The 19,166-nt window shown below is 46.2% G+C and overlaps 1 protein-coding gene across 2 annotated transcripts in view; it reads right to left on the reverse strand.

Annotated features, from left to right (window-relative positions):
- HIP1 (huntingtin interacting protein 1) overlaps window positions 1-19,166 on the reverse strand; it is a 134,044-nt gene that overhangs the window by 95,999 nt on the left and 18,879 nt on the right. The window lies entirely within an intron of this gene.

Below are 19,166 nucleotides of genomic sequence, written 5' to 3' on the forward strand. Positions count from 1 at the left end.
GTAATCAATGTGCCTGAGATCACGCAACAAAGGATCAAGGCCAGGATCGGCATCAGAATCTGGGTCTATTTACATTAAACTCATGCTCTTCTTAGCTGATGCTCCTGAGGAACACTGAGTAAGTACCCCTGGTATGGAAGCATCCCTGTTAAATGCTCCAGGCTGTCCCCAGACATGATAATATGTTTATTTAATACATTTATTATCATAAACAATGGGGAAAGTGTTAAGAAGAGAAAAGACCCAGGACAGAGCCCCAGGCAAAGTCTCCATCTAGGATGGGAGGAGCGGCCACTGCCGGAGCCCAAGAAAGTCCAGACAGTATGGAAGGAGAAGATGAGGCCTGGGGCCACCCTCGAAGGAGGAGTTGGCCACATCCTGCAGGCATATCCCTGAAGATGGGAACCAGAGGGAGAGGGGGAGGCAAGGCACTCAGTTAAAGGTGCTGGGAATTGCGTGCTGGTCCAGTGATTAGGACTCTGGGTGCTTTCACTGCAGAGGGCTGGGTTCAATTCCTGGTGGGGGAACTGAGACCCCCAAAACTTCATGGTGTGGCTGAAAAAAAAAAAAGCTGCTGGCTAGGTCTCTGATGTCATTTAGGGAGCAACCACAGCAGACAAACTCAGATCTAAGTCTGACTGTGAGATACTGAACATCTGGGGAGAGGGGAAAGAGGAAGGCAGGGAGGTGCTGCCTTTTCTTTGGAGAAGGCTAAGGTGAAGAGTAGAGAATTCCAGGAGGTTCCTAAGTGGATGGAAGAGTCCTGAGAAGCCAGCAGGGTGTGTAAGGATGGGGAAGATCCGCACTTGTTCATGGGCAGATGAAAACTGCAACCGAAGAGAGATGGATGATGGAGCGAGGAGAAGACAGACTCAAGGGAACCAGGGAGTCGGTAAACCACGGTAGGGGGTGGGGAGGGGGGTGTATCCAACATCATGGTGGGAAAAATCAGAAATGGGGAAGCAGCTGGCATTGGAGGGTCACCATCTTTCCAATAAGACAAAGTTAGCTCCGGGCAGGGAGGAAGAATCAAGAGAATGTGGTGTCCTGGAATTGAAGGTGGGAAAGCGTTTTCTGATAGAAAGGGGGGCAGATCACGAGAAGGGAGAGGTGTGTGAAAAGAAAGGACAGGAGTTGAGGGGGTACCTTGAGGAAGAAGCCGGGTGGGAAAGTGGGTTTAAAGGTTGAGGGAGGGACTTCCCTGGTGGTCTAGTGGCTAAGACTCCAAGCTCCCAATGCAGGGGTCCCAGGTTCTTCCCTGGTCAGGGAACTAGATCCCACATGCTGCAACTAAGATCCGGAAAGTAAAAGTGTTACTTGCTCAGTCATGTCTGACTCTTTGCAACTCTATGCACTGTAGCCTGCCAGGCTCCTCTGTCCATGGGATTCTCCAGGCAAGAATACTGGAGTGGGTTGCCATTCCCTTCTCCTGGGGATCTTCCCGACCCAGAGACGGAACCTGGGTCTCCCGAATTGCAGGCAGATTCTTTACGGTCTGAGCCACCAGGGGAGCTCAACTAAGACCCAGAGCAGCCAAATAAATAAATAACTATTTTAAAAAGAAAGAAAGAAAGAAAGGTTGGGGGCCACATGGGCATGTTTACAGGCTGAGAGGACGGACGGATGGGAGGGAAAATTACTGAAGACACAAGAGAGGATGGGGACAATGACAGAGCAACATCTCGGGGACACCAGGGGGGCAGGCCAACCTCCCAGCAGCGTCCCGCAGTCTCGCCACCCTGGCTGCTTCCTCCGTGAAAATCCCCACCTCTTATCACAAACTGCTGCAAAGCCACAGTGGCCCGCCCGAAACTCACACGCCTGTTACTTGGGGATGAAACTACAGGAGTTTACACTTATCCTAATGACATTTCATAAACTGTCTTTATGACCATCTGTTCCGGTACAAAGACCAAGAAAACATTAAACCCTGTCCGGGGTTTGCCAAATCCCTCTTCGGTTCAGCTGTAGCACTGGGTGCATGCCAGGGAGTGTGAAAAACAAAACGCTGTCCCTGTTCTCAAGATGCTTACAGTGGAGGGTGGGGACAGACACAAAGACATCATTTTAATACAGTTTCAATATTGTGACAGATGCTCTAGAGGAAGGAGGAAGTGGGGCAGCTCCCATTGCCCGAGAATTGGCTGCTAGAACCCAAAGCTGAGTGAGGCTCAACTGGTGATATGAGCTCCACCTTCTAGAGCCAGCTCCCAACCAGTCTCCTAAGAGGCACCCAGACCACCAGGCTGCTCAACAAACCACCTAGGAACGTGCAAGATGCTAGGGCTGCCCGGAGGAGGGGGTGTCACTACCCAGCCCAGGGCTCAGGGTCCATGGTGGCTGAGTGGAGTTCTGGAAGACGACCAGAAGCCGCCCTGGTGAAGGAGGGCAGTAAGCGTGTTCTTGGAAGGGGTGGGGAGGTGTGTGGCAGGCTGGTGTCATTAAGGCAGAAAGTCCAAGGCAGGTGAGTCTGGGGAGCTGGGCAATTAGGGGTCACGGGGGAGAGAGCTTTGCAATGACAATCTATCAAGGCTGGGACTTGAATTGGATGGGAGGTTTTTCCCAAATTATAGGTGCTCCCTCACCCAGGAGGGCATTCCTTCTACACCGCTCTAATCCCCAAGCTGCAGAAGATGAGACTGCAGGGGATGTGAGCAGGTCTGAGCATGAGAGGCTTCGCTGGCACCTGTGTGGAGGACAATATCAAGGATGGCCGTGCAGATAGCAGTCTGATGGTTGGGACTCGGTGCTTTCACTGGCGAGGAACCGGGTTCCATTCCTGGTCAGGGAACTAAGATTCCATACGCCCAGGGGTGTGGTCGGGGGGAAAAAAAGGTTCTGGCCAAAATAAAACCAAAACAATAAAAGGATGGCCAGGTTGAAAGAGACCCGAGAGAATGCTGCTGCAATGGTCCAGACACAAAATGATGAGGCCTGGCCCCAAGCAGCGAAGGGAAGAAAGAGAGGCCAGGATAGAGACAGGACATATCCAGGAGGTGAAACCCAGCGGGCAGGGGGTAAGGGACAGGCCGGGAGCAGCAGGTAGGCAGAGGGGACTTGGACAATTAACACAGCCATGGGCTTGCTGGGGCAAGGCGGGACGGGAACCCAGCACAGAAGCGGCGTTGGCTTCAGACAGGAGGTGGAATGGATGGGTTTTTACAGGTAGGAGGTGGAATGGACAGGTTTGAGTTCAAATACATTTACAGGTCCGGTGGTGGAAGCAGAGAACATTTACACCTGATGACTTTGGTTTTCTGTGGAAAGTACAAGCTGAACGATTAATAGGGTCACAGAGCAGTGTTGGAGGCCCAGCTGCATGTGGAGCATGTTGTGTCTTTTGGCTCTGATTAGGGTGTCTTTTCCCGTACTGGAGCTTTTGATTTTTTCCGTAGCCAAATTGATCGACTTCTTTATAGCTTCTCGGTGTCACACATGCTTTAAAAACCCTTCCCCTGGGGGCTTCCCTGGGGGTTCAGTGTTTGAGAATCAACACTGGTTCTCGGAGCCCAGAGGTCAAGGGTCCCTGAGCCCGGAGGTCAGTGGTTCCATCCCTGCTCTGGGAAGATCCCACGTGCCTCAGGGCCCCTCTGCCACAACAACGGAGCCTGGGAGCCACAATAGAAGAAGCCACTGCAATGAGCAGACCCTGCTCTCTGCAACTAGAGGAAAACCCTCCAGCAGCAAGACCCATAAATATTTTTTTAAAAGAAACCATTTCTTCTATCTGGCAGCTTAAAACAAGCAAAAACAAAATAAATAAATAAAAGCAAGGAGGGGCCCTACATGCTGATATAAACAACATCCAAGATGTCCATTGTTATGTGGATGCTATTGATATGCACCTTGTTGCCTGTATATTGTTAGGTAGATATGTATACTGTTGATATGTATATTGTTGTATGTTGATATGCTCAGAGACTCACAGACTGCCTCAGGGAGATCATCCTGAGACTGGAAGGGGCCTGCCCGCTCTAGGAGCTGGTTGGAGTGGATGTTGGAGTGGAGGTCATGGGGCAACCAATCAGAGGGTATGAGCGAGTGCAGTGACCGCAAGGAACCCTGCTGGCTGAGGGGAGAGGGAGAGGATGGCTTCCAGACACAGGGCAGCTCCTGATCGCAGGAAAAGAGATCACCTGGGATCAGAGGAGAGTGCACGAAGGTTTGTAATCAGCTTATAGTGTTCTAAGGTTCCAGAAAGACTAAGTAGCGTTGACAAGGGTCCACAGCTAACAGGGCTGCTACATTCTGGCTTCAGGGCCTAATTAAACTTCACTGTCAGTCCGTGTCACTTTTCACAACATCAAATGAAACAGTTTACAGTATGAGCACAATTTCCTAACAAGAATTATCAATATATTAATATATATGCATGTGTATATATGGGTCTTCCCAGGTGGCACCAGTGGTAAAAGAATCCACCTGTCAGTAAAGGAGACTCAAGACATGCGGGTTCAATCCCTGGGTCGGGAAGATCCCTGGGAGGAGGGCATGGCAACCCACTCCAGTATTCTTGCCTGGGAATTCCACGAACACAGGAGTCTGGAGGACTACAGTCTATAGGGTCTCAAAGAGTTGGACACTACTGAAGTGACTGAGCGCATGTGTATATATGGGCTTCCCTGGTGGCTCACGGGAAAGAATCTGCGTGCCAATGCAAGAGACTCAAGAGACTCGGGTTTGATCTCTGGGTGGGGAAGATCCCCTGGAGAAGGAAATGGTAACCCGCTCCAGTATTCTTGCCTGGGAAATTCCATGGACAAAGGAGCCTGCAGGCTACAGTCCAAAGGATTGCAAAGAGTCAGACAAGACTTAGTGACTAACAACAACAAATGTGTATATATACACACATATTTATAGGCAGTGTATTTATAGGCAGGTAGTGGAAAGAAACACACTAAAATATCAATAGCAGTTATCTGAGTGGGATTTTAAAATGTTTTTCTAGATTTTCTACAATTAGCATTAGTATTATTAACATTAAAAAGTTATTAAAAATAATCACTGAAATAGGAAAGCATCAAAGTTATTCATATTTTTCAAAAATAGACTTTCTGGAAAAAGATACCTTGGCAACATACCCTGAGGATTTGAATAAACAAAAGATGAAGTCCTTTGCTTGACTTATGGGGTAATATTGGAAAGAACGTGAGATTTAGAAGACCTGGATTCATGCTACTAGCAAAGTCTTACCTCCCTAAGCTTCTTTTTCCTTACGTAAAACAAATGTGAAAACAATAAAACTTGCTTTTATTGTTGTTGTTGTAGAGATCAAGTGAGACACTAAATGAAAAAAAAAAAAACTCTGTCAATCACTGAAACCATGTTAGTTTAATATTATTAGTCATTATCACCTTACACACTTTATTAATGCATGGGCATACCTCCAGTTCAAAATTAAACTGTGATTGTAAGAATACAAGGCCAATTCTTGAATTCTCACTTTGATTTCATAAAACAGACATTAAAAACAGGGTACTGAGCCATAATAATAGAGTGTCTCCTTTCCTCTTATTCTCTTTAAAAAAAAAATCTTTTTTTAATTGAAGTATAGTTAATTTACAATACTGTGTTAGCTTCAGTACAGCAAAGTGAGTCAGATATACAGATATATATCTATAGATTCTTTTCCATTAGAAGTTATTACAAGACATTGAGTGCAGTTCCCTGTGATATACAGTAGGTCCTTCTTTATGTATTTTATACACAATAACTTTCAACTTCATCTCCTATCCTTCTCTGCCTCACTCACTCTGCTTCAGATATTCAGGCAGTCTTGACTCTTGAAAAGCTGGTTCCTGCTTCAGGGTCTCTGCACAGACTGTTTTCTCTGCCCAAAAACCTCTTTCCCAGGATCTCTGCTTGACTGCTTCTTTTTTAGTTGTGGCATGTGGGATCTAGTTCCTTGACCAGGGCTCACTTGAACCTGGGACCCCTGCATTGGGAGTGCAGAATTTTAGCCACTGGACCACCAGGGAAGTCCTTTCTTTCTTGACAGTGAGGTCTCCCTTTCATCCTGTCCTACTCACTTCATTCAAAAATTTATGCCAAACTATATGCCAAAAAGATCTTTAAAGAGTGCAGGGGGCAATCATGACATTCATTGGCCTTTGAAGGTTTTCCATTGTCCTTAGGATAAGATATAACCTTCTCAACACAGCCTCAAGATCCTGTGCATCTATCCTGGGGCTTCATCCCCACCTTAAACCCCTTCACCCCTCCTTGTCTACCTTGCAGGCATACCACACCATTCCTGGAATGAGAAGTGTTTTCTCCACTCCTGGAATGTCCTTGACCTTCTCTTCCAGCTAATTCCTGCTCTTCCTTCCAATCTTGGCCTCAATCTCCTTTCCGGCCATCCCCAAGGCGGTTTTACTATTATTTACTCACAGCACCTGTTCTTTATGGACACAACATTTTTGTCATCACATGTTGAACATCTGCCCACCCACTGGACCCATGAAAGTGGTACCTGATTGTCCACTCACCATAGGTGCCAGCAGGGCTGGCACAATGCCTGCTCGTGGCAAGCAATCAATAAATGCCTGTTAAATTATCTCTCAAGACACTGATATTTTTAGAAAAACTCATTTATTTCCTTGTATCCATGAAAGAGTATGAAATAAACTAGTTTTTTTTTCCTCTTTTGTCTGTCACTAAGCCAAAAGTTGCCAAGCTCTAAATTGCAGAAATAATTTTTGTAGTTGGTGTGCGCTCAGTCAGCTCAGTTGTGTTTGACTCCTGTGACCCCACAGACTGCAGCCCACGAGGCTCCTCTGTTCACAGGATTTTCCAGGCAAGAATACTGGAGTGGGTTGCCATTTCCTCCTGCAGGGAATCTTTCCGACCCAGGGATTGAACCCACATCTCCTGCATTGGCAGGCAGAGTCTTTACCACTGAGCCTTCTGGGAAGCCCATTTCAGTATATTTCAGTTTTTTATGATTTTAGTATATGTTTAAGCCTTTAAAAAATTAAATGCCTGTTAAAACTATTTAGATCAATATCCTCATTTTATACACACACACACACACACACACACACACACACACACACACACACACAAAGCCCAATACAAAACAAACAAACAAATCCAGTAGCCCTGAGGAAATGAGTATTCCTATTTTTCAGAAGACAAGAGTTTTAGTTGCTTCTACAAGCCTTTGATCTTGGGATGCTTAAGGAGGCACTGACAGATACATATAGACACACACTGGAACATTCCAGAAACCTGTTACAAAACTCATAAACAGAAGCAAACCATTCTGACTATGCACCCACTTCCTCCTTGCTAATGTATCCCCAATCGCTGCCCTAGGAGGATTTGCTGCTAATCCATCCATCCCCTCTCTGTCAGTCAGGCAAGGCCAAGGTACACGGGATGGGGCATGCTATTCAAGGACTTCAGGAGTGAGGCTGCAGGATTCAAACGAACCCCAAGCAGCAAACATCCGCATTCATCGCCCACCTGACATTTAAGAAGGACTGGGAGGTGTCTGAAGTGGGGCTGCAAGGAGCTCAAACCAGTCCATCCTAAAGGAAATCAGTCCTGAATATTCATTGGAAGGACTGATGCTAAAGCTGAAGCTCCAATACTGTGGCCACCTGGGGCGAAGAGCTAACTCATTAGAAAAGACCCTGATGCTGGGAAAGACTGAAGGCAAAAGAAGAAGAGGATGACAGAGGATGAGATGGCTAGAACTTTCTGTGATCGGAGAGTGAGACAGCCCCACCACAAAAACAGAAGGGCCTCAGCCTCACAATGAGTGTCCAAGGCCAAGAGGACCCGGGAAGCATGGAGTCCTGGCTCCAAAGGGGTGCCCACCTTGCTGGGTCTGCAAGAGGGGGTGAGGGCGGGGCTCTTGGCAGAGACTCTCAAGGGGTGAATGACTTGGGAGGCAGCCAAGCGCAGCCAGGATGAGAGGGAGCTGGGTTGAGGGGAGACGCCCTGGGCCGCCCCTCCGGATGAGGGCACCCGGGACACAAAGCTTCACCTGTCAGGCTCCGCCCACCCGGTTCCCCCAGGCCTGGCCCTGCGCCCACCGCCAGCAGCTGCCGCCCGCCCTCCCTCCCCCTCTCGGTGGCCTCTGGCCCTCTCTCGGGGACAGCTGCACCGCATCCGCAGGCGGGAGGGGCTTCATCACAGCCCTCCCAGCTCTGGCTCCTAAGAACAACCTCAAATTGCTGAAATCTCCCCGGGCTGCCAGCAGCAGACAGTGGCCCCGCGGCACTGGGTGTCGGCGACTTGAGTGATGAGCAAAGGACTAGTGCTTCCAGCAGACCTCCTGACCGGAGGCCCTCTTCAAGGCCCGCTTCATCCTCTGTGAGCTTGCCTGGCTCAGCTCCACTCTGTGGCTACGCCCGGGACCCCTCCTCCCTCTGTTCAGAGCCTTCTGGACAGCCTGCAGCCAACACAGACAGCAAGGCAACAGAGCAAACACACAGAATGAAACCCTAAAGGGAAATGCAAAGCAGACTGTTTTTCAATTTTTTACAAGGGCAACACCCGCTAACTGTAGAAAATCATGTATACATGTGTGTGCATGCCTGCTTGCTAAGTCCCTTCAGTCCTGTCCGACTTTTTGCCACCCCATGGGCTATAGCCTGCCAGGCTCCTCTGTCCATGGGATTCTCCAGACAAGAATGCTGGAGTGGGTTGCCATTCCCTCCACCAGGGGATAGATGCATGCATGTTACGGAAAAACCCAGACAAATTTTTTGGCCAACCTAATATAAATTTATCTATACATATCCGAGGGCTTCCCTGGTGGCTCAGACGGTAAAGAATCTGCTTGCAATACAGGAGACCTGGGTTTGATCTCTGGGTCGGGAAGATCCAGTGCAAAAGGGAATAGCTACCCACTCCAGTATTCTTGCCTGGAGATTTCCATAGACAGATGAGCCTGGTGGGCTCCAGTCCACGGAGTTGCAAAGAATCAGACAGGACTGAGAGCAACTAACACTTTCCCTTCACTTTCATACATGTAGGAATGAATACTATAAACACAATTTTGGCTATGCCCTGGCACTGGTGGTGGGAACAGGGTAGCCGGTCTCCTTAGAGTACAGTCAATGACTGTCTGTATTTCCAGGAGGAGCCCAGGCCGCAAACCACGAGAATAAATAGAGGGTGAAGACTGTCCACAAAATGAACACTCAGGTAACCTAGAAACAGCTGCAGGTAGAGGGATGTCAACTGAGCAGGTTGTGACAGGTGCATGCACTGGAAGATGGTACTTGGCGCCCTTGGTCCCTGGTGCAAAACGGGTGCTGGTAAGAGCTTGGGGATACATTTCATGCATTTTGCATTTCCCAGCATTCTCAGAGTCAGATGCCCCAGCCCTAAGGAAGGCAGAAACCTTTACTTAAGTCATCACATGGGTGCATCGAGAGCCCATCCCAAGCTGTCTTCTCCACTTTCCGATCCTCCTCTTCCCCGCCAGGTGAGGAAATCCTGGGAAAACTGTCCTAGCTGAGACAGGTCCAATGATTGTGCAACAGCTAGAGAGATGGTGCATTTTTTATTATTTAATATTCCACCACCCAGAGGGCTTCCTTGATAGCTCAGTCGGTAAAGGATCTGCCTGCAATGCAGGAGACCCCGGTTCGATTCCGGGGTCAGGAAGATTTGCTGGAGAAGGGATAGGCTACCCACTCCAGTATTCCTGAGCTTCCCTTGCGGCTCAGCTGATAAATTCCGCCTGCAGTGCAGGAGACCTGGGTTCGATCCCTGGGTTGGGAAGATCCCCTGGAGAAGGGAAAGGCTACCCATTCCAGTATTCTGGACTGGAGAATTCCATAAGCTGTATAGTCCATGGGGTCACAAAGAGTCAGACACGACTGAGGGACTTGCACCCAGAGGTAACCTTTTTATTTATTTCCTTCTTTTCCTTATGCTATCTTTTTATCTTTATTTTTATCAATAAATGAAATCTTTTAAAAAGAGATGATTAGATGTGTGTATGTATGGCTGAGACCCTTCGTTGTTCACCTGAAACTATCACAACATTGTTAATTGGCTAAACTCCAATACAAAATAAAAAGTTTTTTTAATAAAAAAAGGGAGGATTAGACCATATTCCATATAAACTTTAGAACATTTTAAAACTTGTTCATTTAGCTGCATCGGGTCTTAGTTGGGGCACGTGGGGGTCTTCATTTGGTCATGTGGTATCTTTTGGCACGTGGACTCTCTAGCTGCGATGCCCTGGCTTACCTGCTGAGCCTCATGTGGGAACTTAGTTCCCCGACCAGGGATCGAATCCACATCCCCTGCATTGTCAAGGAGATTCCTAACCACTGGACCACCAGGGACGGCCCTAGATAAACTTTTAGATGTCATTTTTCTCCTTGGAATTTTAAGAATTCCACAATATTAAAAATAATACAAATATAATTTTACAAGATTGCATAATATGATAAACACCCTATGGATGTTTTGGTTCATTTCAGCAACTATTTATTTTATGCCTACTATGTGGCATGCGTTTCCAAGCACTGGATGCATCAGAAATTACTCACCCACCATCTGTTGAATGTTTAGGTCGTTTAAATTTTTTCATTACTTTTGTTTAAAAAAAAAATTCTTATTTATTTTTTGATTGCTCTGGGTCTTCATTGCGGTGCACAGGCTTAGTTGCTCGAAGGCATGTGGAATCTTAGTTCCCTAACTAGGGATAGAACCCAAGTCCCCTGCTTTGGAAGGTGGATCTTTAACCACTGGATTACCAGGGAAGACCTCACAATTTTCCATTATTAAACCGGCTTCCCTGGTGGCTCAGTGGTAAAGAATCCACCTGCCAATGCAGGAGACATGGGTTTGATCCCAGGTAGAGAAGATCCCCTGGAGAAGGAAATAGCAACCCACTCTAGTATTCTTGCCTGGAGAATCCCATGAACAGAGGAGCCCTAGTCCCGGAAGTCGCAAAAGAGTCAGACACAAATTAGCGACTAAGACAACAACAAATCCCGAATACATAAAGCACACTTACAACTCAGCAACAAAAAAAATCTAGTTTAAAAATAGGTAAAGAACACAAATGAACATTTATCTAAAGAAAGCACACAAGTGGCTTAAAAGCACTCAACATCATTAGTCGTTAGGGAAATGCAAATCAAAATCATGAGCTACTACTTCATGCCAACTAGGATGCCAACTGAAAAAAGAAAAAAAAAAAAACAAACAAAAGCAAAACAGAAAATAACAGGTGTTGGCAAGGATGTGGAGAAACTGGAACCCTCTTACATTGCTGGTGGGAAATGTAAAATAGTGTAATTTCATTGGAAGGGTCTGAGAAGTCCTCAAAAATATAAACACAGAATTACCACATGACCCAGCAATTCCACTCGTAGGTATATACCCAAAGAACTGAAAATAGGTATTCAAACAAATACTTGAGCAATGAATGTTCATAGCACCGCTATTCACAACAGCCCCAAAGTGGAAATAACCCAATGTCCTTCAGTTTAATGAATGGATAAACAAACAAAGCTGGTATTATTCTCAGGACAGAATGTTATTCAGCCATAAAAAGGCATGAAATACTGAGACATGTTACAACAAGGGTGAACCTCAAAAACATCATGCTAAGTGAAAGAAGCCAACACAAAAGGTCACATATTGTGTGATTCCACTGAAATCAAACTTCCAGAATGGGTAGAGATAGAAAGTGGATTAGTAGTTGCCAGGAACTGGAGGTTGGGGGTGGTGAGGGGGGAGGAGACAGAGAGGTGGGGAAGGGCTGCTTTAAAAAAATATATTTTTTTGTCTATGCCAGGTCTTAGTTGAGGCACGTGGGATCCTTGGCTGAGGGATGTGAGTTCTGGTTCCCTGACCTGGGCCCCCTCCATTGGTAGAGTGGAGTCTTAACCACTGGACCACCAGGCAGGACCCAGGGAGGGGCGGTTTTGTGGGCATGTGGTTTCCTTTTTAGGGGAGCAATGAAAATGTCTTAGAACTGAGCAGGGGCTGAGGTTGCACAGCACTCTGAAGGTACTAAATGCCATTGAACTGGATGCTTTCAAATGGTTAACAGTTCACTTTGTGCTGTGTGAATTTCACACCACCACCAAAACCAAACGGTAAGGACAGCTTCCAATCATCAGTGTCCCACCCTCCCAACTCTCCTTCCCACTTTTGATCTCCTTTCCCTTCTCCTAACGAATCTGAGATGTCCAATTAATATAATGACCCTGCTACTTCATTTACTAATTTCATTTTATTTTCAATGTGTATTTGTCTGCAGCTCTCTAGTTGTGGCTGGTGGGCTCTGGAGCACATGGGCTTTAGTTGCTCCGTGGCATGTGGAATTTTCACAGACCAGGGATCAAACCCACATCCCCTGCATTGGCAGGCAGATTCTTAACCACTGGACCACCAGGACCACCAGTTTTTTTTCTCAATATTTATTTATATGGCCGTGCTGGGTCTTAGTTGCGACCTACAGGAGCTTTAGCTGCGGCATGTGCGATCTAGTTCCCGGACCAGGGGTTGAACCTGAGTCCCTCTCAATGGGAGTGCGGAGTCATAGCCCCTGGACCAGCAAGGAAGTCCCTAAATATATTTATATTGAAACTTCTGGATTGATGCTCCATGACTCTCATCTGTTCTCTGTGCTTTTCAACTCTTTGTCCTATTTTGCTACTTTGTGAGAGATTGTTCGCCTTTATCTCCTCTACCTTCTAATGAAATTTGAGTTCATGGCCCTCTTGAACTCTATGGGAATACTACTTGGAAGTTTCTGCAGATTTCCTCCGAGCTGGCATTGTCTTTTTGTAAGCTGCTCTTTCCTGACTCTTCTTTTGTGTGTGTGTGTGGTGTTTTTTTTTTTGTTTTTTTTTTCTGCTTTTAGTACCCAATTTAATACTCTTCTTTTGTTTGTGCTGGGACTTGCCTTTCCTTACCTTCGGCTAAACGTTGATTAGCTGTTGTATTAGCCGTGAGGCTCTAAAAAGTTAGTTGAAAGGTCCATGTGGAAGTGCCAGGCGGTGGAATGTATCAACTGGCAAATTTTGTTTTAGGGCAGGTGGACAGGGAGCCAGGCTATCTCTGGGCCTCCCAGAGATCAGGTGATGGAGGGGTTTGCTCTAAGGACTTGAATTTCTCCAGAGAAGCATCTTTTGATCCCCCGCCCGGGAGGTGGATGCACTTGACTCATCTGGATGGAGCAGTGCTCAGGATAATCCCTTGTCCTTAGCACGCTCTGCCAAGTGGAGGTTTTCTGTTTTTGTTTGTTTGTTGTTGTTGTTGTTTTCAGCTGTGCAGCGGGCTTGCAGGATCTTTGTTCCCCGACCAGGAACTGAACCTGTGCTCCCTGCAGTGGAAGTGCCAAGTCCTAACCCACGGACCACCAGCGAATTCCCAGCATGGTGTTTCTGAGTGAGGATCTCCCCTGGGTCAGTTTCTCCCACCTGGTCCACTGCTGCAGGATACAGGCCTGCCTCCTGGAATGCAGTGTTGGAGGGGGAGTGTCAGTTCTTACAGACAGACATCTTCTGACTTCAGTCCTGCCTCCCCCCAACCCCCATCCCCACCATGATGCCTCCAAGTTCAAGGGCACAGGCACGCAGAACACATTTGCACTCCTCTTGTTACCATCTCTCCCATTCTTCCTAAACTGTGTTAAGTACCTCATTGGCTAGTGATCCCTTTCTCATCCTTTGTCTTGGTGGGCCTTTATCATTCTTGTTTTCACTAGTATTGTAATAAGTCTTGAGAGCTGAAGGCCACTCCACTACTTTAGCTGAAGTTCCCTGCTGTGCCCTGACGCATGAAGCCAGTGATAAAATGACAGCCCTTCAAAGAGCTGTGTCGAGGTCTTAAACCCCAGTAACTCAGAATGGGACCTTGTATGGAAAAAGGGTTGTTGCTCAGTCGAGATGAGATCACACTGGTTAAGGGCCGGTCCTTAACCCAAGATGACTAGTGTCCTTATAAGGAGAGAGATGCAGAGACCCACAAGGAGACACCTGTGTGACAGAGGTCGCGGCGATGCGCCTACAAACCACAGAATAACACAGAGTGCCAGCGAACACCAGAAACTATTGATCGGAGGCAAGGAAGGATTTCTTCCTGTAGGTTTCCAAGGGAGCATGGCCTTGCCAACAGCTTGATTTGGGACTCCTAGCCTCAAGAACAGTGGGAAAATAAATTTCTGTTGTTTTTAAGCCACCTGATATATGGCACTTTATAACAGCCAACCTGGAAAGCTAAACAGAACCCTTAACTTCTTGTGATCATATAAATTCACGTTGTTTTCCTTGTGACTTTTGTTAAAAAAAAAAAACTTTTTATTTTGTATTGGAATACAGCTAGCTAACAATGTTGTGATAGCTTCAGGTGAACAAAGAAGGGATTCAGTCAGACATACACATGTATCCATTCTCCCCTAGACTCCGCTCCCATCCTCACTGTGATATTTCTGATGGCTTTACAACTTAAAGTTCCTCTACTCCCTCCAAACTTCCTTCGACCTTCTCCAAGTGTTTTTCTAAAGGTTTGGTTTTCTTCCGCCTCAAATTTAACCATTTTATCTGTCTGGAATTTATACAGGTGTGCACCTTGAGGTGAGAACTGAAAACATCCTCTTCTCCCCAACAGCTAACCAAACCTAATTTATCAAGTAAACTTCCCATTCCTATTGATGTGTGAGGTCACCTTTGACATATAATTAATTTACATGTGTATAAAGTATGTTTCTGGACTATTTACCCTATTTATTTATTCTACTGATCTGTACTTCCTTTGCTTAAAAAAATATTTACTTGGCTGCACTGGGTCTTAGCTGTGGCATGCAGGACCTTTCTTCATTGTAGTATGCAGGTTCTTTAGTTGCAGTATGTGGGATCTAGTTCCCTGACCAGGGATGGAACCCGGGGACCTGGCCTTGGGAGCACAGAGTCTTATCCACTGGACCACCAGAGAAGTCCAAATCTACTTATTCTTTTTTTTTTTTTTTTTCCCCAATCTACTTATTCTTAAATGAGTAAGTTCACTGTTTTAATCATTAAAATGTGTTTTGGTATTTTATAAGGAAAGTTTCTCCCCACCACAATCTTTTTCAAAATTTTAACATTCTTCTCATTTATACTTCCTGATAAATTCTGGAAAAACTTAGGTTCCAAAATAAATTCTACTGGGGTTTTGGTTACAAACACATGCTTAGTCGCTCAGTCAACAGGCCAAGTCTACTTTACTACCCTTTGTAGCCCTCCAGGATCCTCTGTCTATGGGAGTTGGGCAAGAATACTGGAGTGGGTTGCCGTATCCTCCTTCAGAGGATCTTTCCCATCCAGAGATTGAACCCGCATCTCTTGCATTGGCTGGCCGATTCTTTACCATTGAGCCACCAGGGAAGCCCTTTGGTTACAAACAGGACAAATATAAACTATACTAGGAAGAGCTGACATCTCTACAAATTCCACAGTTTCGATCTAGAAACAAAGTACACGTCTCCATTAACTCATCTGCTTTCTATCTCTCAGTAAAGTCTTATCATTTTCATCAGGACCCCTCTATCTCAAATACCACCCACCAAGTCACTCCTTATTCCTTTACCTTACCTTGTGTGTGTAGTATTAATCACTTTAAGAAGAATAAGCAAAGCAGCTGATATTTTGGGGGTTCACTCAATGCCAGGCATTATTCTAAGTCCTTTCATAAGCATCATCTCACTAAATTCTTGCATCAGCATGAGTTGGTACCTATCATTTCCACTTACACATGGGAAAAAAAGTATGGCATAGAGAAACAATTAGGTCATAGGTCAAAGAGACAGAACCAGGTTCAAATCCAAGCAGTTTTATTCTGGAGTCCATTGTCTTATCTCAAATCAGTATTTTTATTGATACTGGGCAAAAGAATGAGGAAACCTTTTATCTGCTGACATATAAAGATTGCCAAGAAGGTTGATTAAGTGAACAAGATTCTTTAAAAATATACCTATATCTTAGTTGCAGCATATTAGATCTTTTTAGTTGGGGCATGCAGGATCTTTTTCTTGCAGCATGCAAACTCTTGGGCTTCGCTGGTGCTTCAATTGGTGAAGAATCCGTCTGCAATGCAAGAGACCCTGGTTTGATTCCTGGGTCTGGAAGTCACCCTGGAGAAGGGACAGGCTACCCACTTCAGTACTCTTGGGCTTCCCTGGTGTCTCGGACGGTACACAATCTGCCTGCAGTGCAGGAGACCTGGGTTCAATCCCTGGGTAGGGAAGATCCCCTGGAGGGCTACAGTCCATGGGGTCGAAGAGAGTCAGCCATGACTAAGCGACTTTAACTTGACTAATACAAACTCTTAACTGTGGCATGTGGGATCTCATTTGCTGACGAGGGATTGAACCGAGGCCCCCTGCACCGGGAACATGGAGTCTTAGCCAGTGGACCACCAGGGAAGTTCCTGAAAGAGCAAGATTCTGAACTATCATTTGTATTAATAGTGGGGAAGAGGGTAATATTCCACTATATGTATATTTGCTTATATATGAAAATAAAATATTTGAATGGACACAGAAAGGAGTCAGTGAGTGGTTGTTTCTCTTGAAGTGGAGCAGGGACTCGACAATAGGGGGACAGGACCAGGAAGAAGCCTTTTTGCTTTTTTTTTTTTTAACCAAGTACATATATTATCTCTTCAAAAACTAAGTAAAATTTTAAACTTAAAATACACAGCAGACACTCAGTAAATGTAAGTGAAAGAGTAGAGATTTCACAGGATCTCTTATTAAAAAACACTTATTTGGTCATGTCGGGTTTTAGTTGCAGCATTCAGGATGCTTAGTTAAGGCATGTGGGATCAGCTCCCTGACCAGGGATGGAGCATGGGCCTCCGCACTGGGAGCACGGAAGTCCCTCACAGATTCTTTCAAAGGTACTTATGGTCTGGCTGCTGCGCTGACTAGGATCTGTTTCATGGTACAGTTTCAAGCTGGCTGCTGACATTCAGGACAATATATTGTTGATTTTTATAATCTCACTCCCAACACTTGTATTCCTTATACGGAGACTCTTTTCCATTGATTCTTCTGGGTTTTCAGTGACCAGGGCAGGGCAGGGGTCGAGGCTCATCCCATAAATGTGTTCAGACAGGCCAGTGATGAAAATAAGGAACGGTAAGAATGGTGGTAAAGGAAAGAGTGTATTCTCTGTGTAAAGACGCTGAGTTCCATTAAAAAAAAAAAAAAAAATCACCGTGCAGGCCAAATAAAACAAGCCCACAAAAGAATCCAGCCCTTGGGCCGCCAGTCTGTGGCCTCTGCTTGCAGTAGTCCATGTTCACTCACGCTTTCCTCCGCCCTCTTCCCCTCAGCTACCCTACCCGGGTTTTCCAAAGCCTTCCTCCAGGCCCACCTGCCCCCGAGGGCTCCTGGCTCCTGGCTCCTTCAGTCTGCACAGGACTTCCTACTCTTCTCCCGGGCTGGCGGGTTTAGAACCATGTTGGGCTCTTTAATAAGCAACTTCAGTTAATCCTGCCTCGCTGGGCTCTTCCCACCCTTTCCAGCATCCTCTGCTTTTGTGGCTAGTGGACTGCAGTGACCGTTCAACTTCCCCCGCCGTTCTTCCTGGGGTCTAGGAGCAGCTTGAACTCAGCAATCAAGTCTGATTCATGCCTGACTCCTGGCGCCTGGCACTGCAAGCGCTTAGGAAACCTTATCTGCTGAGTGATGAAGGCTGCTGGGCAGATCTTCTTGGCAGGCATTGCAGCTAACCCACGCAGTCAAAACCCTGATGGAACTCTGTAGAACCAGCCAAAGAGGACAGGGCCCCTGCCCCTCCAGGGACCAGGCAGAGCCTCCACGAGGGCAGAAGCCAGTTTTTATACCTGTCACATAGAGCAGGCCCTCAAAAATAAATTTATTGGCTGACAGACATGATGCTTACCACCTATACACCCACAGCAGAGACAAAAAATGATGTATGAAGGACATCAACAAAAAGAGGGTGAGAAAAGTCTCACAGGACTTCACAACCCAGGAGCACCCACGTAGCCCTTCACTGAAACATGCAAACTTTTACCCCTAAATGAGAATGATTGCATCGACCCTTCCAGAGCTGTGTCAGTGTTCACATTTTATTCTTATACATTTTATTCACGCTAACTGGTACAGTGGTCCTCACTTTATAGAGATGGTAACTCGCCCAAGATCATACAGGGAGTGTGACTTGCAGCCAAAACTGGGACACTGACTTTTTTTTTTTTTTTGGCCACATCAGGCTTGCGAGATCTTAGCTCTCCGACCAGGGATCGAACCCATGCCTCCTGCAGTGGAAGCATGGAATCTTAACCAGTGGGCCACCAGGGAAGTCCCTGGGCCACTCATCTTTGATTCTACCTCCAGTGTTCCTTTCTGGGAAATTCCAGGTGTGAACTCTGAAGAGAATTCTGAAGAGGCACGTGAGGTCTTAGCTTCCCGACCGATGACTGAACCTGCAGCTCCTGTACCGGAAGGTGAAGTCTTAACCACTGGACCACCAGGGAAGTCCCTATGTTTTTGTTTGTTTGTAATTCTCTGGCTATACGGCAGAAGACAAATAAAAGGGAACTAAGACTCAGGTAGAGAGAGCAGACTGAGCTATCACACATATGACCTCTCCCACACAATATGTAGATAAACTAAGAAAAAAACATCACATTAAAACCGAACTCCCGGTCCAAGCTGCAGCCCCAAACCTTGGGTGGAGACTAGAGAGAAGCCAGAGTCTCTGGCTTGGGCTTCATGGGTGTGCCAAGGTCCCCTGCTACTCACACGTGTGGAAGCCCAGTCCTGGAAAACCAAGTAAAGCTTGACTGGGAACCAGTGACCCCATGGTGCCTAGCAGAAATAACCATAAAACTGTCCCAACAGATGCCTCCCTAAAACAAGGCATATGCAGGACCCCATGGGCTATAATCACTACCAAAGATGATCTCATGGACAAAAATGACAAAAGATACAGAGAAATCAAATGCTATGCAAAGGGCAGATTCAACAGAGTGAAATACTTCAGAAACTATAAATAACAGTCCCCTGAAAGGGGAACTGAAGAATGCTCAAAACAAGATAAACAAAGGGATAGAAGCCACAAAACAAAAATAAGACACTGTAGAAAGTGAGTCTGTGGTTGTAGTTTTTTAATATTTACTTATTTATTTGGCTGTATTGGGTCTTAGTTGCAGCACTCAGGACCTTC

This window comes from Dama dama, chromosome 10, assembly GCF_033118175.1.
Source record: "Dama dama isolate Ldn47 chromosome 10, ASM3311817v1, whole genome shotgun sequence".
Lineage (NCBI taxonomy): Eukaryota > Metazoa > Chordata > Mammalia > Artiodactyla > Cervidae > Dama > Dama dama.